At 41.5% G+C, this 20,768-nt stretch overlaps 1 long non-coding RNA gene across 2 annotated transcripts in view; it reads right to left on the bottom strand.

The window, feature by feature from the left end:
• Positions 1-20,768, bottom strand: part of LOC139169758 (uncharacterized) — a 79,633-nt gene that overhangs the window by 38,166 nt on the left and 20,699 nt on the right. Inside the window, exon 1 of one of the 2 annotated variants that reach the window (XR_011559518.1) lies at positions 2,599-2,682. The exons of the other annotated variant lie outside the window; for it this stretch is intronic. This is a non-coding gene — a long non-coding RNA (uncharacterized lncRNA). Of the gene's footprint in view, positions 1-2,598; positions 2,683-20,768 lie in introns of those variants that run through there. 2 annotated transcript variants of the gene reach the window in all.

Below are 20,768 nucleotides of genomic sequence, written 5' to 3'. Positions count from 1 at the left end.
CAAATAGATCAACCAGCTCCTCAGAGCAAAAAGGAAGCATAGCGAAGGGTGGAGTAGAATTGGAGACTAGAGTAATAATATTAGAAACAAATCTCTTGGGAACTTGTGCTGTCTGCCAAACTGAACAATAAAAAGATATGAGGATTAGACCAGAACAAAGTATCTAATCTTCACTAACTTCATGCTATCTACACCACTTCTCCTTGTACTTTAAAAACATGACTATACTTGTAGTCTATCAGGGAATGTAAAAGATCTTGGAGTAACTACAGACAAGATACAAATATGAGAAGACGGCTTATCTTCTGATCATCTTGCACTCTAAATAGCTCAGGCAGACATAAATGCAGGGAAAAGAGAATTCCCCTTCAGAAGCAGTTTCTGACAGTAGAACTCTATGTTAATTAATATAAATTACCAGAGAGGTGGATCTTGGATGGTGTAATTCAAGTGTGGCAAGTCAGGTTGCAAAATGGGGCAAAATTGAATTAACAGCTGTCTTACTTAACAACAGAGATGTGGTCCTACGTCTAAGACAGAGGTCTTCAAACTTGGCAACTTTAAGACTTGTGGACTTCAACTCCCAGAATTCTCCAGCCAACTATGCTATGAAGTCCACAAGTCTTGCAAGAAGTTGCCATGTTTGGGGGCCTTTGGCAGTGAAGGGCTCAAATTTTTTTACTACCACACTGTGGGTGTAGCTTGTTTTGTGGCTGTGGCTTGCTGGCCATGTGACTAGATGGGAGTGGCTTGATGATCATGTGATCAAGGTGGCTTAAAGGTCATGTTGGCTTAAAGGTGGCCAACTTGATGTCACTCATGCCAATGGTTTGGGTTAGGGTTAGGGTGCCTGGCCTCTCCTCGCCTCAAAGAGATACAATTTCCCTATCTATTTACTATTACTGAACCTCCAAAATATACTATTTAATTCTATGTATATTTGCCATATGTGTACATACATATTACACACAGGCACACAAAATATACATTATCTACTATATAAACTGTATATGCATGTACACACACATGTATGCACAGCTCTTCTAAAATGATATACATTCAACCCAGTAAAGGGCAGGCATTCACGGCCCTACTGGAACATTTGGGAGGGAGCATGGAAGGGGGGCGGGCAGGCGTGCCCACCCTTCAATTTCCTGCGCATGCACAGAATCATGGCTGAAGCTGTTCCACCTGGGAGCTACCAGCGGGAAGAAATCTTGCAGGAAGAAAAGGATTTCTTTGTGCTGGCAACTTCCAGGTGGGATGGACTGCCGCCACCGTGCAGGAACCCAACCCCGTGGCTGCCATCAAAGGCAAAGGTGTCCCTGTTAGTCCCAGATCTCTTTCTTCTGGCAGCTCCCCTGTGTTCTGCCGGCGTGTTTCAACCGCCCGTAATTACAGGGTAATTAGTCCAGGAAGACACACACCACACGATAAAAGGAGAACCCAAAAGTTTTTATAAACAGAAAAACAGAAACAGCTCCCTTTTTAAATGTCAAAGGGATTTTCTGGTACACACAAGGCACAGGTTAAATGCAATCCAATTGCTCACCCAATAACTGGGAAATTGAGTCCAATTCTAAAGTCCAGAGAGTCTACACACAATTTTGAACAGCACAAAAACCACGATCTTGATGAAACAATGAATCAGATAAACTGCCATGAGGCTAAAACACCAGGCTACAATTTTATCTGTAGCACTAATTACAGCAGCCCCACCCAACCACAGGTGGCCTCATTTTCTCTTGTAATAATCCTTCAGTTGTTGTCTCCTAGGCATCACTCTACACATGCGTGGATGTGTCATTAATTCTTGTTCAGAATCCAGGGATGATACAGATGATTGATCTCCTCCTGGGCTGTCTGCTAAACTCCCCTCTTCCCTTTCACTCACGCTTCCTTGGTCAGAGGAGGCTTCATCGGCAGATTCCATCGGTAGCAAAACAGGCCTGCGGCATGTGGATGTTTCCCCCACATCCACCTGCACATTCCTTAGGGCAGCAGGAAAATATGCTCCAGGGCAGGCCTGGCAGGTGGAAGCCATCTCCTTGAGCTGCTTCTCATGCTGGCTCAGCTAGGAGACGTGCCGTGCTCTGCCTGCTTGAACTGTCCCGGTCCCACTCTGTTTGCAGTGGAGCAACAGACGCGTCTCCTAGCCGAGCCTTCGCTGAGCCAGGAAATGCACCAGGCAGCTCGAGTCTCCTCTCCAAATGGGCCCAGCGGCAGCGGCGGCAGAGGTGCCCCATGCCTGCTGAACAAATGCTGTGCTCTCTGGCCCCACCTAGTGGTGGGTGCCGTCACTGCTGGCTAGGGCGGCGAGATTTGGCTTCTGCACATGCGCAGAAGCTGAATCTCACATGCACGGTGCGTGCACGGCGGGTGGCGATGGAGATGCACGCGCAACTCCATTTTCACTCGTGGAACAGCGTTCCACGCCGTCCTGCCAGGAGCCCACTTCTGATTCAACCTCATTTACTGCGATAGAAAAAAACATATGCAGAGCCCAGAAGGAGAAAAAAAGGAAAAAAGCAACATTTTTCTACTGGTTCTGCTTACCTGACCCAAATTTTTCTACCTGTTTTGCATACATGACCATACCTTTAGGAGCCCATCACTGGCCCATGTTCTAGGAGTCCCTGTATAAGTAGTGAGGGCAGCAGCATCTTGCTGACTCTCTTGAAGGCCTTCTATAATTAATGATCAAATTAATGTCCTTGTTTGTTTGACACATTCCAGGTGGATACCTTGAAGGTGTTTACTTTGCAATGTTACCCCAGACTTTGTTCTTTGTTATTGCCACCCAACACTAATCATACACAAAACCAGTCCAAGGGGCATATTCTGGCTTTTCCTTTCAGTTGAAAATCAATTTAAGAGTAAAGGGTATTACTCGCCTGTTACCTCCTTAAAATAAATCATCAAATTGTTTGTGCGGAGTTTATTGATTTGTGACATTTATATGCCGCCCAATTCCAATAGGACTCTGGGCGGCTCACAATACTCACAATAAATTAATATATAATAACAATAAAGCAGCAAATAGCAATATAAATTGCGTGCATACTGTCAATCATTCCTAATCCCAACAAGAATGATAAAGGAAATGGAGCACCTCCCTTATCAAACCAGGTTGCAACGCCTTGGTCTCTTCAGCCTTGAACGACGGCGTTTAAGGGGTGATTTGATTGAAGTGTATAAAATCATGCATGGGATAGAAAAGGTGGATAGAGAAAAATTCTCTATCTTCTAACTTCTCTAACTTCTTGCAATTCTTTTCTCTATCACACAATACTAGGACGAGGGGGCACTCCCTAAAGCTCATAGGTAAGAAACTGAGGACAAATCAAGGGAAATATTTCTTCACCCAGAGGGTCATTGGTTTATGGAATTCACTTCCAGAAGAGGTCGTGACAGCTGTCAGCCTTGATAGCTTCAAGGCAGGATTAGACAGATTCATGGATGCCAAATGTATCGGTGGTTATTGAAACGGATGTCCATGTGCTGCCTCTATGTTGGTTGAGGCAGGCAGGATTCCTTTGGGTACCATTTGTTGGGGGTAAAGAGAAAGGGAGGGTTTTGCCTTCTCTTTCTGCTCAAGATCCCCATGGACAATTGGCGGGCCACTGTGTGATACAGAATGCTGGACTCAATGGCTTTGGCCTGATTCAGCATGGCTCTTCTTATGTTCCTATCCCAGCAGATATGGCTCTATGTGCCACCTATGGCACCCATGCCATAGGTTCGCCATAACTGCCCTAAAGCCTCCTTCCACACCATTCACTGTGAGTGCCCGGCAGAGGCGGCGTTTATGGGCCAGGTCGGCCACCCCAGACTATTGGCTTAATTTAGCTGGCCTGGCCCCATGTCCAAAGAGGGCCCCAACCACAGTAGCCTATGCCTGCCTAAGCGAATACATGCTCCACTGAGTTCAGTGTGACTTACTCCCAGGTAGGTGGACAGAGCAGCCTTCCCCAGCCAATAGTTTGCTTGCAGCTTATAATAAGTAAAATAATAAATATTAACACTAAAATTCCATTGGGCCCTGTTGTGTCCCTATGTAAATATACAGTATGTAAATAAATTATGTAAATAGTGTATGCAAATCCACCTCATTTACATACTGGCCGCGGATTGGTTGAACCGCAGCCAGGAAATTTGAGCAGCTGTCAAAGCCACGCCTACAGGGAAAAATACTTTAAAAATGGCAACCTAAGCCGCGCGCTTTGCCACAAACTTCAACCGTATACCTTGTTGTTTGTTTTATTACACAGGAGCCAATTCCTAATAAAGAAGAATCAGGCAACCACGTGTCTTGAAAGTTTTTCCAGACATAAGAGGGCCCAGATCTGAGAGTTGGGGAGGCCACAAAATGTTTACTTCTTCCTGGAGGGCAGGGTGTAATAGAAAATATTTGAGAAGCACTGCCATAAGGAGACTTGTAACTCTGGGGAAGGTTTTAGAGGTTTGCAGCTTGGCACTTTGGAAGTTCAGATCGTGCAGAATGCAGCTGAGAGAGCAATCATGGGCTTCCCCAAACATGCCCATGTTACACCAACACTCCTCAGTCTGCACTGGATGCCGATCAATTTCTGGTCACAATTCAAAGTGTTGGTTATGACCTATAAAGCCCTTCATGGCACCGGACCAGATTATCTCAGGGACCGCCTTCTGCCGCACGAATCCCAGCGACCAGTTAGGTCCCACAGAGTGCGTCTTCTCCGGGTCCCGTCAACTAAACAATGTTGTTTGGCGGGACCCAGGGGAAGAGCCTTCTCTGTGGCGGCCCCAGCCCTCTGCAACCACCTCCCCCCAGAGATTAGAATTGCCCCCACCCACCTCTGCTGTCAGGAAGGGGGAACTGAGATATTCCTTCCCCCTAGGCCTTACAATTTATGCATGGTATGTTTGCGTGTATGTTTGGTTTTATAATAAGGTTTTTTTTAGTTGTTTTAGTATTGGAGTGTTACATGCTGTTTTTATCATTGTTGTTAGCCGCCCCGAGTCTACGGCGAGGGGCGGCATACAAATCCAATAAATAATAATAATAATAATAACAACAACAACAACAACAACCACAAACTTTGGGTTGGCATATTTCCTTTCTTAATCTCTTCTGGATATTGCTATGGCTTTTGGGATATTTTGTACCTTCAGGAAGGCAAATTTCATTACACCAGGTGAGTTTCTTTTTATCCTTGATGAAAGAAGTTTCATGCAAGTTTTAAGGGTTTGGGGGGGAAAAATAAACAGCCAAAGGGTAATTAGAACATCAGTTTTGCAAATTTATAAACAGCTTAAGAGGCTACAGAAGGACTTGAATTAAGATGTTGAAGTAAATTACAAGAATCCTTCCAATGAAGATTTTGAAACTAAGTGCAAGAAACTTTCATGTGAGAAAATGAAAAAAAGCAGTGGAAGTGATGTGCCTGGAGGCTGTTGTGGTCTGGATGGGTGTCAACAGACTCAAACTCAACACGGATAAGACGGAGTGACTGTGGGTTTTGCCTCCCAAGGACAATTCCATTTGTCCGTCCATCACCCTGGGGGGGGGGGAATTATTGACCACCTCAGAGAGGGTCCGCAACTTGGGCATCCTCCTTGATCCACAGCTCACATTAGAGAACCATCTTTCAGCTGGGGCGAGGGGGACGTTTGCCCAGGTTCGCCTGGTGCACCAGTTGCGGCCCTATCTGGACCGAGAGTCATTGCTCACAGTCACTCATGCCCTCATCACCTCGAGATTTGACTACTGTAACGCTCTCTACATGGGGCTACCTTTGAAAAGTGTTCGGAAACTTCAGATTGTGCAGAATGCAGCTGCGAGAGCAATCATGGGCTTCCCCAGGTATGCCCATGTTACACCAACACTCCACAGTCTGCATTGGTTGCCGATCAATTTCCGGTCATAATTCAAAGTGTTGGTTATGACCTATAAAGCCCTTCATGGCATCGGACCAGAATATCTCCAGGACCGCCTTCTGTCGCACGAATCCCAGCGACCGATTAGGTTGGCCTTCTCCGGGTCCCGTCGACTAAACAATGTCATTTGGTGGGCCCCAGGGGAAGAGCCTTCTCTGTGGCGGCCCCGACCCCCTGGAACCAGCTCCCCCCAGTGATTAGGATTGCCCCCACCCTCCTTGTCTTTCGCAAACTCCTTAAAACCCATCTCTGCCATCAGGCATGGGGGAATTTTAGACATCTCCCCTGGGCCTATACAATTCATGTATGCTATGTTTGTGTGTATGTCTGCTTTAATGACGGGTTTTTTAAAAATGTTTTTAAATTATTAGATTTGTCTTGAATTGTTTTATTGTTTTTGTGAGCCGCCCCGAGTCTACGGAGAGGGGTGGCATTCAAATCAAATCAAATCAAATCAAATCAAATCAAATCAAATCAAATCAAATCAAATCAAATCAAATCAAATCAAATCAAATCAAATCAAATCAAATCAATCAATAAATAAATAAAATGTAGTTGATTAGTTTTTTAAAAATGATAAGAGGATGTTTGGAAACTGTCACTAAAGGAAACCAGAAAGAAGGAAAGATTATACTTAAAGGAGAAGAAACCCATTAATACAGAATGGAGCAAAACAATCTGACTTTGAATAATTTCAAGGATATTTGGGAACTTTGAGGAGCTGAGGAAGGTGTTGCATGCGCATGACACATCTGGGAGCCACCAGTTTGATTCCCCTGATATAGATTCCCCTGCTCAAAAGGGGTTGGATTAGATGACCTCCGAGGTCCCTTCCAACTCTGTTATTCTATGTTCTATGTTTTTATCATTGATCAGTTTTAAAGCAAAATAACATTAACTTTTATACATTCCATATGCATCTCTACTGTCCCAGTTCCATTCTACATGTAGAATGGATACTGGTAACTGGATATTATCAACCCTGATGGAAGGATAATAAACTCCATTACACCTGTGGATAGCAGCCTAGATTAGAGTACAGTGGTTCCTCTACCTAAGAATGCTTCTACTTATGAACTTTTCTAGATAAGAACCAGGTGTTCAAGATTTTTTTGCCTCTTCTCAAGAACCATTTTCCACTTACAAACCCGAGCCTCCGAAACTGTAACCGGAAAAGGCAGGGAGAAGCCTCCGTGGGGCCTCTCTAGGAATCTCCTGGGAGGAAACAAGGCTGGAAAAGGTGGCGAGAAGCCTCCGTGGGGCCTCTCTAGGAATCTCCTGGGAGGAAACAAGGCCAGAAAAGGCGGGGAGAAGCCTCCATGGGGCCTCTTTAGGAATCTCCTGGGAGGAAACAGGGCCTCCACCCTCCCTATGGTTTCCCCAATCGCACACATTATTTGCTTTTACATTGATTCCTATGGGAAAAATTGCTTCTTCTTACAAACTTTTCTACTGAAGAACCTGGTCACGGAATGAATGAAGTTCGTAAGTAGAGGTACCACTGTACTATTACTATTATTATTATTATTATTATTATTATTATTATTATTATTATTATTATGTCAGTACAACACAGCAAACGAGATCACTATGCTGGATTTCGTATTTCATCACCAGTCGGGCGCTTCCCAAGCACCTAGGACTGCGTGATGTAGCGGCAAATTATGTTTGCCGATCCCAGTAAAGTGGCCTTTTGCAATTGACAGATGGAGATTTTGTCAATTCCGATGGTTTTCAAATGTCCGCTGAGATCCTTTGGCACTTTATTATTATTATTATTATTGGCATTTATTATTATTATTATTATTATTATTATTATTATTATTATCATCATCATCATCATCATCCTTTGGCATATTATTATTATTATTATTATTATTATTATTATTATTATTAGCAGTATTGTTGTTGTTATTCAAATTTATAGGTATGCTGGGCACATGCCTATGTCTCTCCTGTTTCCTACTTGAGCCAACTTTCTCTGTTTAATGACAGGGTTTATCCTGATCCTTAAAGAAGATTCAGGCTACCACAGGTGTCTTTTTGGCTATAGTTTTGCAACAAGATATGTTACCAGCTAAAGAAAATAAAGCCATTTCTCTGTTCTTGAAAATCTTGCACAGATCAATGTTCCTCAGCTCAGGCTGTTGAATCACTGAATAACACCAGATAAATTAATTTTTCAAGGGACATTAATTCTTTGGGGGTGGGGGTGGTAGTGGAAATAGGATGTTGGAAGGAAATGTGCCTCAATGCCTTGGCAACTTCCAGGCACAAAAGAGATGCTTGTATTTTCTGTCTGGACAGATCCACTCTCCTCATTCACAAACTCAAGCAGAGCTGTCTTTGAGACAGAACGTCTCCTGCTGAAATCATAGATCGCTCCAGGCCTTCAAGGCACAAAAGCTGTTTTGTTGTGGGAGAGAAAAAGAGATTCACTGATGCCTGGGCTGGATCCATTTGTCAATGTAAATGATTCTTGTAGCACCCAGGCGGAAGCGGGTTACATCTAAGAGGAGGTGGGAAGTCAGTAGGATCAATTTACAGCACACAGAGAAGACACAGTAAATCAAAGATGTCCATCGGGATCAGGAGGGGTTTTTTTTTATCCTCCCAGAAAATATTTCTTTTTTATTGATGAGTGTTTGACTGATGTGATGCACACTGATAGCCCTTGCAAGCTTGCTTTCAGATACTTCCGAGTGTGATTAAGTTTCATGTGAATGACTCTGCTATATTAGCATTTTTCTTACAAGCCACTTAGGCCGTTGACAGGACCTTCTGGGCTTAGTATTTGTATTTCAAGGTCCTTAACTGGGCTCGTGATAACAATTGTCGTGTACAAATCATCGCTGCTGTGAAATGTTTGTTTATCTTGGTATATACTGATGTAGATCTAGGAAAAGTTAGCTGCGTCTTTTCAGTTAACTTAAACGGGTGAGATTTAACTTATAGTGGACTTTCTCCACTGATTTTCAATAAAGATGGAACTCATCTAAACTTAGTATCCCATTCATCAGAGGAGAATCAGAACTGCAGAAAAAATAATTGCTCCCAACCTGCCTTCCATTAAGGACCTGTATACTGCACGAGTCAAAAAGAGGACGGTGAAAATATTTACTGACCCCTCGCATCCTGGACATAAACTATTTCAACTCCTACCCTCAAAACGTCACTACAGAGCACTGTAGACCACGACAACTAGACACAAGAACAGTTTTCCCCCGAATGCCATCACTCTGCTAAACAAATAATTCCCTCAACACTGTCAAACTTTTTACTAAGTATGCACTTCTATTTCTATTAGTTTTTTCTTATAATTCCTATCATCCATTTCCTCCCACTGTATGACTGTAATTGTTGCTTGTATTGTTAAGACTTTTATTAATATTGATTGTTTCCTCATTGCTTATTTGACCGCTATGATAATCATTAAATGTTGTACCTCATGATTCTTGACAAATCTATATTTTCTTTTATGTACACCGAGAGCGTATGCACCAAGACAAATTCCTTGGCCAATAAAGAATTCTATTCTATTCTATTCTATTCTATTCTATTCTATTCTATTCTATTCTATTCTATTGATAGTTTTTTAGTTAGACAACAATGAACTGACAAGAATGTTTAAGGAAACTGTAAACTAAAATTCATCTTCCAGTTTTATGACAATATATCTTTCCCACACAAAAACCTCCTCCACAAAAAATCTTTAGTTCTAATTCAGTCATAAGGAGTATTGAATCTCTTTGGGTGGTATTTTTGAGTTTATTCCACTGTTGTGAATTAAGGGAGACTGCTGTGTATTAATTTTTATTCCTGCCAAATTGAAACTTCTATTGGCTGATCTAAAAAAATACTTGTTATGAGTCTCTCCCTGCCTGATTATTTTCCTTGGGATTCATTTGGAAGGGGAAAACCAAAAAGGTCAGAGGCTAAGATGATTAGGGGCCTGGAGGTTTAAGCACATAAAGATTAGAATGGTTGCTGGAATTCGGTATGTTTAGTTTAATGAAAAGAAGGACTAGGGGAGACATGATAGCAGTGTTCCAATATCTCAGGGGTTGCCACAAAGAAGAAGGAATCAATCTATTCTCCAAAGATCTGGGGGTAGGACAAAAAGCAATGGGTGGAAACTAAACAAGGAGAGAAGCAATCTAGAATTAAGGAGAAATTTCCTGGCAGAACAATTAATCAGTGGAACAACTTGTCTCCAGAAGTTGTGAATGCTCCAACACTGGAAGAGGTTGGATAACCATGTGCTTAGGGATTCCTGCCTAAGCAGAGGGCTGGACATGAAGACCTCCAAGGTCCTTTCCAACTCTTGTTCTGTTGTACTCTACTCTACTCTTGGTTGGACCAACTATCCTTGGGACTGGTGAGCAAATTTGAAGGAGGAAAACATATGTTTGCCTCGTGTCAACCAGATCAGGAAATCAACTCCACAGGAAGAGCAGAACTACTTGTATTGAGATTAGCTATAATAACAGAACTTTGTAAATCTTATTACATAAACATAATAGACTAGGTGATAAGGGTTGGCATTAGATAATTCAGCCATTGTTTTAACCAAAATTTGCTTCATTTATTTGTCGGGGAATATTGTAGCATGCAGTATTCTGTGAAGAAAGCAGTTGGATTTAGAGTCCTATTTGAATTTGCCCAGAATTTAAGTTACTAATCTTGATTATTAAGCCATTTTCTAAGTTTGAACCACACAGTGGTTCATAAGCTGACAAAATGGGCTCAGTTAGTAGAACTTATTAGACCACAAATGAATCACCCAAGTTAAAACTAATCACCTTCAACCTGTTCTACAAATGCAACTCAGGTGTTTCACAGGCTGATGCACTTATGCACGCCCCTGACTGAGCTCTTAGGAATCGGGAGAGGTCAACAGTGGATAGTCTAAGGGTAAAGTTTTGAGGGTTAGGTGATCATACTACAGAGTCTGGTAGTGAGTTCCAGGCATCAACTACTCGGTTACTAAAGTCATATTTCCTGCAGTCGAGTTTAGAGTGGTTTGCTTTAAGTTTGTATCTGTTGTGTGGTCATGTGTTGTTGTGGTTGAAGCTGAAGTAGTTGTTGACAGGAAGGACGTTGTAGCAGATGATTTATAGCCAGATATACCTGGCTATAAAATAGTGACTGACTTAAAAACATCCTGTGAGCTTCCACAACAGAGAAAAAACTAGTATTGGGGTTCCCTTACCCTTAATCACTAGCCACTCTGGGTCACCACCATCACCAAAAGAAAGGCTCTTGTTCAGGATTCTAATATCATATGTTCAAGGAAAACATTCTTTCATCTCCCATCTTTGGACTTCCCTACAGTATTTTTCTTACTGATGACAGGCTTGCCTTTTCAATAGTCCCATTTTTGTTTCTGTTGGCCTTCAGTTCTTGAATTACATGGAGAAATTTATACACTCACCGGCCTTACAAGACAGAGAATCACAAAAATGATTGAAAGTAAGTGCCAAACAATAACAGTTGAAACTGAATTGTAGGTAAATTAATATATATATATATATATATTAATAGGTTTGTTAAAAAAGTGTTGAAAATTTTAAAAACCATAATAAGCATATAAGTCAATTAAAAGAGAGAAAATGAAAATGAAAGACCAAGATAACAGAAAATAAAAAGGGTGAAAAAAGAGTAAAACATAAATACGTAAAGATATAAAGAAGTAGCTTCTGATATTCTTCACAGCAATTATAAGTACATTTATATTTCAAACTCTCTGTCTTCCTATAATCTATCCTGACTAATCATGAAAACCATACTGTACTAATTTATTTATTTTTCATTGTTACCAAAAAAAAAAATCCATAATGGGTTTCCAGTCACCAGTCACCAACAAATGTAGATATTATCTTTTCTCTAATCAAAGAAGTCAGATTCACATTGTCCATCTCTTCAAGTTCTGTCAATTTCACCAACCATTCCTCCATGGTAAATGATGCCAAATCTTAATTAAAAAGCTGGTGATTTAATTATGGCATTTAGAACAAATGACTTTTGTATCTTGAATATCAGCATTCTTTTATATCATGTAAACCTGTTTGTTCTTGCTTATGGCTTTTTTGTATTTTAAGTTTATAAAAGTTAAACCAAATGTATAAATATTAAAGCTTTTGTACTGTGTTACATATCTACATCTATCTACATCTATCTATCTACCTACCTACCTATCTATCGGGCTGTGGTTGGGTGGTAGGAAAAGCAAGTAGGATGCTTGGCTGCATAGCTAGAGGTATAACAAGCAGAATTGTGATCCCGCTATATAGAGCGCTAGTGAGACCAGATTTGGAATACTGTACTGTGTTCAGTTCTGGAGACCTCACCTACAAAAAGATATTGACAAAATTGAATGGGTCCAAAGATGGGCTACAAGAATGGTGGAAGGTCTTAAGCATAAAACGTATCAAGAAAGACTTAATGAACTCAATCTGTATAGTCCTGTAAGACAGAAGGAAAAAGGGGGGGGGGGGCGGCATGATAGAAATATTTAAATATGTTAAAGGGTTAAATAAGGTTCAGGAGGAAAGTGTTTTTAATAGGAAAATAAACATAAGAATAAGGGGACACAATCTGAAGTTAATTGGGGGAAAGATCAAAAGCATCATGAGAAAATATTATTTTACTGAAAGAGTAGTAGAACCTTGGAACAAACTTCCAGCAGACGTGACAGCAACTGAATTTAAACATGCCTGGGATAAAAATATATCCATCCTAAGATAAAATACAGGAAACAGTATAAGGGCAGACTAGATGGACCATGAGGTCTTTTTCTGCAATCAGTCTTCTATGTTTCTATCTATCTATCTATCTATCTATCTATCTATCTATCTATCTATCTATCTATCTATCTATCTATATATCGTCTGTCTATCTGTCTATCTGTCTATCAGTCTATCTATCTATCTATCTATCTATCTATCTATCTATCTATCTATCTACAGTACAAAAATAAACAGCATTATATATATGCTGATAATGATATTTCATTATCAGCAAAAGTATGTTACACACAGACACGTGTGTGTGTGTGTGTGTGTGTGTGTCTGTGTTGTACACAGTATATATTCTAGATATTCTTCTATTTCATTTCTATATTTTGTATGAATAATTTTCAGAGCACCCCAGCGTAAAGCAGTGTAACAACAAACAATCACAGCCTTTGCTGGGATTCTTGATCCTCTTAACGCTTAAACAAAATCTTGCATAGATTTACATTCATTTGCTCTTGTTCCCTCTGTCTTCTGGTTTCAACATTTCTGTTGCAAGAAATTATCCCAAACCCTATTTTTCATCCAGTTCTTAAAAAAAAAAAAAACCTTTCCAGCAGCTATGTCACAAAATTAATTTGGCAGGACAAAATAATTAAAACAACCTAAGAAGACATCATCCTTGAATCCCCTTTCAGCTAACACATGCTTTCTTGAACCTGCCTCCCTTCAACGCCTGGCCTTTAGCTAATCCACGGGGGCCTTTTTTTCCCCATCCTTTGTTTCCGATAGGAATTAAACAGGAATGCAAAGCCGACCTGGTGGTAACTTCAATTTTGAAAACCGTCCTGCGCAGGAGAAGACAAGTCCAATATGACCTTCATTATGCAGCCTTACTTTTTTGGGGGGGGGGTTATGGGAGTGCGGAGAGAAAATGATTTCACTGGTATAAAAGGTCCTGGAAAAAGTAATAAAAGATTTGGCTTAATTTACTTCTTCTCCCCACGTCGTGATAAATAATAAATATTGGTGCCTTTTGGGAGGGAGATGGGTCAAGAATGACTTTGTCTTATTGTTGACTGTACTCTCTCCGTCTAAGCAATTTGCACCTTTGCCATGCTGCCTGAACTTCTTGTCTAATTGAGGTGTCTAGGTTTCCACGGCAATAGGAAAAGGAGCCTGCCAATCACTATACAATGCACGTGCCACACATTTTTCATCTGGGGCCATGAATTCCACATATCGCAATTTTCTGGAAGGAGCCGCTTTCAAGGAACGAGATGGATCCAGGGCGCATAATAAATGGCTCCCCTCCATGAAAGCCAAGTTATTCCCTTCGCATCTTTCCTGGCATTAAATGAGGACAGTTTAGGTTACAATTAATCCAAGATTAGGCATTCGTTGTTTTTTTCCCCTCCTTCTCAATTTAACGCCACACACTGTCCTTGGAAACCTTCTCAGCCTTTTTCCTACCCAGATTACAAAAGATTTTTTTTTATTAAAAAAAAAGGAACTTAAATTCTAGGAGTCAGACAGTACTGAGACAGCCAACCTTTGTAATCTTTGAAGAACGTTGTGAGATGTAACAAAGCAAATCCGAGGATGATGGCAAAGGGTTACATTTAGAAAAAGGAAAAAGAAAAAAGATTGGGGCTATATAAAATGCTGGCTGTGAAATACATCATCGGAACAATAGTAAGCGATCTGCTACTTTGCTCTCCGCTTTGTCGCTTCCCTCCTTGTCTCCCCCCCTTCCTCCTTAGGGAATTGCTGATGTTTGGAAACAAATCTGCTGTTTGCCTTTAATCGAGCAGGTAACTGTCGAGGGGGGGAAAAACTGATCCTGTATTAAACCTGCTAAACTGTGAACCAATGCACAGCCAGTCTATTCTCTCTCTCTCTCTCTCTCTCCCTCTCTCTCTCACACACACATACCGGTATAAACACCCCGCACATTCATGCACGCACACATGTAAACACAGACAGACGGACGGACAGACAGACATAGACAAATACACACAGACAGACACACAAACACAGACACACGCCAGATGTAGAAATTATGGTTGCCTGGCCTAGGACAGGGTAAGACGATATATGACGAGCAGAATCCGAGACCAAGCTACAAGAAATAAATTGGAATCACTCTATAATATGTAAACAGATATATTGCTCTTGGGTTAAGTGGACTATACAAGAAACATCCCCAATTTGGTGGTGGGGAATGTGTGTGTATCGGGGTGGTGGGCACAATTCACTATGCACTGTTTTATGTTGTGTGATATAAAAATTGTTAAAAAGCAATAAAAATATTTACAAAAAAAAAGAAAAGAAATTATGGTTGCCTTTCAGAGACCTAAGGTTATCTTGTGTTTTGAAAGCAATTGTCATTCGTTCTTCGCAACTATTGTTCCCAAATCTTTGGAAATTAAAAGGCCTTCCAAGGACAGCCTGTGCTCTTAAATAAGGGATTCTCATCACTGTGCCAAACTTTGGTTTCCAGGGAAGGTAGGTATGTGCGTGTATGGGGGTTGGATGGGTGGTGGTGGTGGAGGAGACCTGGAGTCTCTGCAACTGCATTTTATTGCTACTAGCTAATCAGATTTATGGGATTAGGAGGAGGCTGAACAGAGCTACCTGCTTGCCAGAAAAGAAACGTATCGGAACTTATTGGTGGAAGGCTTTGCAGAACTTTTTAGCTAAGGAAGCTAGACTGCAACATGGCACTATTCTGAGTAGAGACTGGTTACAAGTGGTGTGCCCCAAGGGTCCGTTCTGGGTCCTATTCTTTTTAATATGTTTGTGAGTGACATAAGGAAAGGTTTGGTAGGGAAGGTTTGCCTATTTGCCGATGACTCTAAAGGTGCAATAGGGTTGATATTCCTGGAGGCATCTATAATATGGCAAATGATTTAGCTTTACTAGATAAGTGGTCAAAGCAATGGAAACTGCAGTTTAATGTTTCCAAATGTAAAATAATGCACTTGGGGAAAACGAATCCTCAATCTGAGTATTGGCAGTTCCGTGTTAGTAAAAACTTCAGAAGAAAAGGATTTAGGGGTAGTGATTTCTGACAGTCTCAAAATGGGTGAACAGTGTGGTCAGGCAGTAGGGAAACCGAGTAGAATGCTTGGCTGCCTAGCTAGAGGTATAACAAGCAGGAAGAGAGAGATTGTGATCCTGCTGTGTAGAGCGCTGGTGAGACCACATTTGGAATACTGTCTTCAGTTCTGGAGACCTCACCTACAAAAAGAAATTGATCAAATTGAACAGGTCCAAAGATGGGCTACAAAAATGGTGGAAGGTCTTAAGCATAAAACTTATCAGGAAAGACTTAACGACCTCAATGTGTATAGTCTGGAGGACAGAAGGGAAAGGTGATTGAAACATTTAAATATGTTAAAGGGTTGAATAAGGTTCAGGAGGGAAATGCTTTTAATAGGAAAGTGAACACACAAAAAAGGGGGCACAATCTGAGGTTAGTTGGGGAAAAGATTAGAAGTAACATGAGAAAATATTATTATACTGAGGTCTTTTTCTGCCGCCAATCTTCTATGTTTCTAAAGTACAATTTATTTATTTATTTACTTACTTACTTACTTACTTACTTACTTACTTACTTACTTACTTACTTACTTACTTATTAGATTTGTATGCCGCCCCTCTCCGCAGACTCGGGGCGGCTCACAGATGCAATAAATCCATCGAAAAAGAAGGCAGCTTCTCACTCTCTTTTTTCAACAACATGTATTAAAACTCTGATCGGACAAAATCATAGCTTTAGAAACCCAGAGAGGGATTTTTTCTGGATTGTGGTGTACATATATGTAAAACAAAAGCAGAACTACTTGCAGATTTGCAGTGCAGCTAGTCCTTTTTAAGGGTCTACCTCATTTAGTGACCAAACGTTTGCAGTTACAATGGTGTTGAAAAATTTGTGTTGGCAAATGCGTAGCTGGAGAGGGATCAAGTGGGCAATTAGCCTTGAATCATTGCACAGCCACAAGAGATCCAGGACTGAGCCTCCCTGCCAAACTCCATGGAACCTTAAATTGCTGTTCCCAAGGGAAAGCAAGCAGCCTTGGGAGATTCCTGTAATACAGGCAGAATACAATAAAGTACAGTGAGACCTCCTCTTACAAATCCCTTGCCATACAAACTTTTCGAGATACAATCCTGGGGTTTAAGATTTTTTTGCCTCTTCTTCCAAACTATTTTCACCTTACAAACCCAAGCCGCCCCCACTGGGATGCCCCACCGCCGGACTTCTGTTGCCAGCAAAGCACCTGTTTTTGCACTGCTGGGATTCTCCTGAGGCTCCCCTCCATGGGAAACACCACCTCTGGACTTCCGTGTTTTTGCGATGCTGCAGGGGAATCCCAGCAGCACAAAAACAGGCGCTTTGCTGGCAACAGAAGTCCGGAGGTGGGGTTTCCCAGCGAGGGGAGCCTCAGGAGAATCCCAGCATCACAAAAACACGGACATCCGGAGGTGGTGTTTCGAGGACTTCCGTGTTTTTGTGATGCTGCAATTTTGCTGAGGCTCCCCTCACTGGGAAACCCCACCTCCAGACTTCTGTTGCCAGCGAAGCACCCTTTTTTGTGCTGCTGGGATTCCCCTGCTGGGATTTCCCTGCAGCATCACAATAACACGGAAGTCTGGAGGTGGGGTTTCCCATAGAGGGGAGCCACAGGGGAATCCCAGCAGTGCAAAAATGGGCGCTTTGGCTGACAAAAGGGGTGAGTTTTGGGCTTGCACGCATTAATCGCTTTTCCATTGATTCCTATGGGAAACGTTGTTTCATCTTACAAACTTTTCACCTTACAAACCTCATCCCGGAACCAATTAAGTTCGTAAGACGAGGTATCACTGTAGTTAATTTTAACTCTATGTGTGTGAATCTGGTTGCTTGCACCTGACATTTTGCACCTTTGCATGTCTGCAAAGTAAAGTAAAGTTGAAGTAAGAGCATAATTCATGAATCAGTTTCATTTAATGTTCACTTCAGAGGTGATATTCAGCCAGTTCGGATGGGTGCAAACAAAGCGATAGCAGGGACTTCGGGTGGGCATGTTTTGCCTGGCTGGATCAATTATCAGAAATAAACACTCACACACACTGTTCTCTAAGTCTCAGGGTCTATTGATAACGCAAGTTCTACAATGAAATGATGAACTCAAAAAGGAATTTTCATGCTGGCTGCAGTTCTTTAATTAGCAAGAGATAAGACACTCTGGGACACCCGCCAGCTAGAGTCATAAATCTCCACTTCTGATGTTTGTTCTTTAACTAATTACTCACACAATCCAGGGGAATATATAGCTCAAACCAAAACCAGGCATCAAAATCCCTGGGGAAAAAAAGGTCTTCCAGCTCCAAGGCAACTGTCCACCATTATGAATGGTTGTTTACCACACACCCTTTCCCACCAGCCTGTCCCTTAAATACTGGCAAGGTGTGGCCAAGTGTCCCATAGATCTAATCAACGCCAAGAACCTCTTCTAGAGAGATATTCACGCCTGGATCTCATCCTCCTTATTCTTGCATCTTCCTCATCCTCAAAGTCCCCATCGTCCTCTGACTCTGACAATACCCTAACTGGGGGTTCTACAGACTCTGGTGGTTCCTCAGTCCCTAACTCTCCCTCACTCTCACTCTCCCTCACTCTGCACATGTGCGGGGGTGCACGCTCATATTTGCGAACTAATAGGGAAGGTAACTGAATATCACCCCTGATCCACTTTACTAAACAACCAAATTGTTGACACCAATAAAAGTGTTGTTCTGTCGGGCTCTCTGGTATACTCCTCCCAAAAATTCACAGGTACAAATTTCAGACACACACACGTTTGAAAATTCAAAACAATGTTTTTTATAATGAAAATTCACTTAAACTAAGCCCTCTTTTGGTATAGCAAACAAACTGGTCTCCAAACAAACTGGTAATTTGTACAAGTCCCTTATCAGTTCTGTGATACTTAGTTTGCAGCTGTGAGGTAATTCACAGTCCTTCTTTCACACAATGAAACACACTTTGCTCTGGTTTAGTTTCAAAGCGGGGGAAAATCAGCACACAAAAGGTCAGTCAGTAAAGCAGTCATGAAACACAATGATCAGATAATCCTCCACAATGGCCAAACTCACAGGCTGCTATTTATAGCAGCCTCACTAATTACCACAGCCCCACCCAACCACAGGTGGCCTCATTTTCTTTGATAATAATCTCTCAGTTGTCGTTGCCTATGCATCGCTCTCCTCATGCGTGGCTGTATCATTAACTCTTGTTCTGAATCCAAGGAGAAGCTAGATAATTGATCTCCTTCTGAGCTGTCTGCCACACTCTCCTCCTCCCTGTCACTCATGTCTTCTTGGTCAGAGGAGCCTTCATCAGCAGATTCCACCAGGGTCAAAACAGGCCTGCAGCATGTGGATGTCTCCCCCACATCCACAGTCCTTGGGGCAGGAGCAGGGCCAGAGCTAACCACAAGTGTGGTTTCTAAACGAGGACCGCCACATATCAACAATCACTTTTTCAGAGAGAGATAAATACTGGATGAGACCTTTTAATCACAATTTGTTATGCATTTCAGCAATAGGATGAAGTTCAGCATGGCAATTTTAATAAAAATTATTTGAAGGGCAACAGCTGGATATATGCACTATCAAGTTAATAAGATTAAAATCCAGCAGCTTTAGTTTTCGGTATTTCATAAGACTAATAGCAATGCTATTAGCTTAACAGTAGGCTATTGATTGGCTGATGGACATGAAATCATTCTTGCTTTTGATATGCATGACATAAGGCCACTTAACTGTTTATAAGAATCTTTTCAGCTATATAATTCATTTGTTGAGGAAAAATATAGCTGTTCTGAAATTATATATTTAGATATATATCATTCTTATGTCTTTTAAATAAACAAATTGACAGCAGCCAAAACTTTTTGGGTGATTTACTATAGACTCCTGGATTTTTATTACAGGTTTTGTATGGTCAATTCTGCCATTGGGCAGAATGAAGCATGGCCGGTGTTGTGGTTAGCTCTGGCCCAGCTCCTGCCCCAAGGACTGTGGATGTGGGGGAGACATCCACATGCTGCAGGCCTGTTTTGCCTCGGTGGAATCTGCTGATGACGGCTCCTCTGACCAAGAAGGCATGAGTGACAGGGAGGAGGAGAGTGGGGCAGACAGCTCAGAAGGAGATCAATTATCTAGCTCCTCCTTGGATTCAGAACAAGAGTTAATGATACAGCCAGGTATGAGGAGAGTGATGCATAGGCAACAACAACTGAGAGATTATTATCAAAGAAAATGAGGCGACCTGTGGTTGGGTGGGGCTGTGGTAATTAGTGAGGCTGCTATAAGTAGCAGCCTGTGGGTTTGGCCATTGTGGAGGATTATCTGATCGTTTGTTGTGTTTCATGACTGCTTTACTGACTTTGACTTTTTGTGTGCTGATTTTTCCCTGCTTTGAAACTAAACCAGAGCAAAGTGTGTTTCACTTTGTGAAAGAAGGACTTTGAATTACCTCACAGCTGCAAGCTAAGTATCACAGGACTGATAAGGGACTTGTATAAATTACCAGTTTGTTTGGAGACGAGTGCTCTTTGCTATACCAAAAGAGGGCTTAGTTTAAGTGAATTTTCATTATAAAGAACATTGTTTTGAATTTTCAAACGTGTGTGTATCTGAAATTTGTACCTGTGAATTTTTGGTAGGATTCTACCAGAGAGCCCGACAGAACAGCCACTAGGTAGGCAATGCAGGGGCTATGAAACACAAGAAGTTGAGTATTTTGGACAGAGTGTAGATTTCCTGCATACTGTCTGACTCCTAAATTAATCTGTTGCCCTCAAGTCCTCAATACATGTTGAAACTGCTATAAACTGTAGGATATGCATCTTGAAATTATAGGAAAACTGGAAACTTGTTTTTCATTTGGAAGAGCAGAGTGTCCTAGGTTAAAAACCTAATTAAAAATAAAGATCCATAGTTCCTTCATTCTTGTTTGTTACCTAACGTAACTACACTAAGAGTACCAATTATTTAAGCATCATTTGCAAGCCTCTGAGAGAACAGCAGGAAAGTCACTTACACACAGTAGTGCTTGCTCAT

Source organism: Erythrolamprus reginae, chromosome 6 (genome assembly GCF_031021105.1).
Source record: "Erythrolamprus reginae isolate rEryReg1 chromosome 6, rEryReg1.hap1, whole genome shotgun sequence".
Lineage (NCBI taxonomy): Eukaryota > Metazoa > Chordata > Lepidosauria > Squamata > Dipsadidae > Erythrolamprus > Erythrolamprus reginae.
This window is presented reverse-complemented; position numbering and strand designations above follow the sequence as displayed.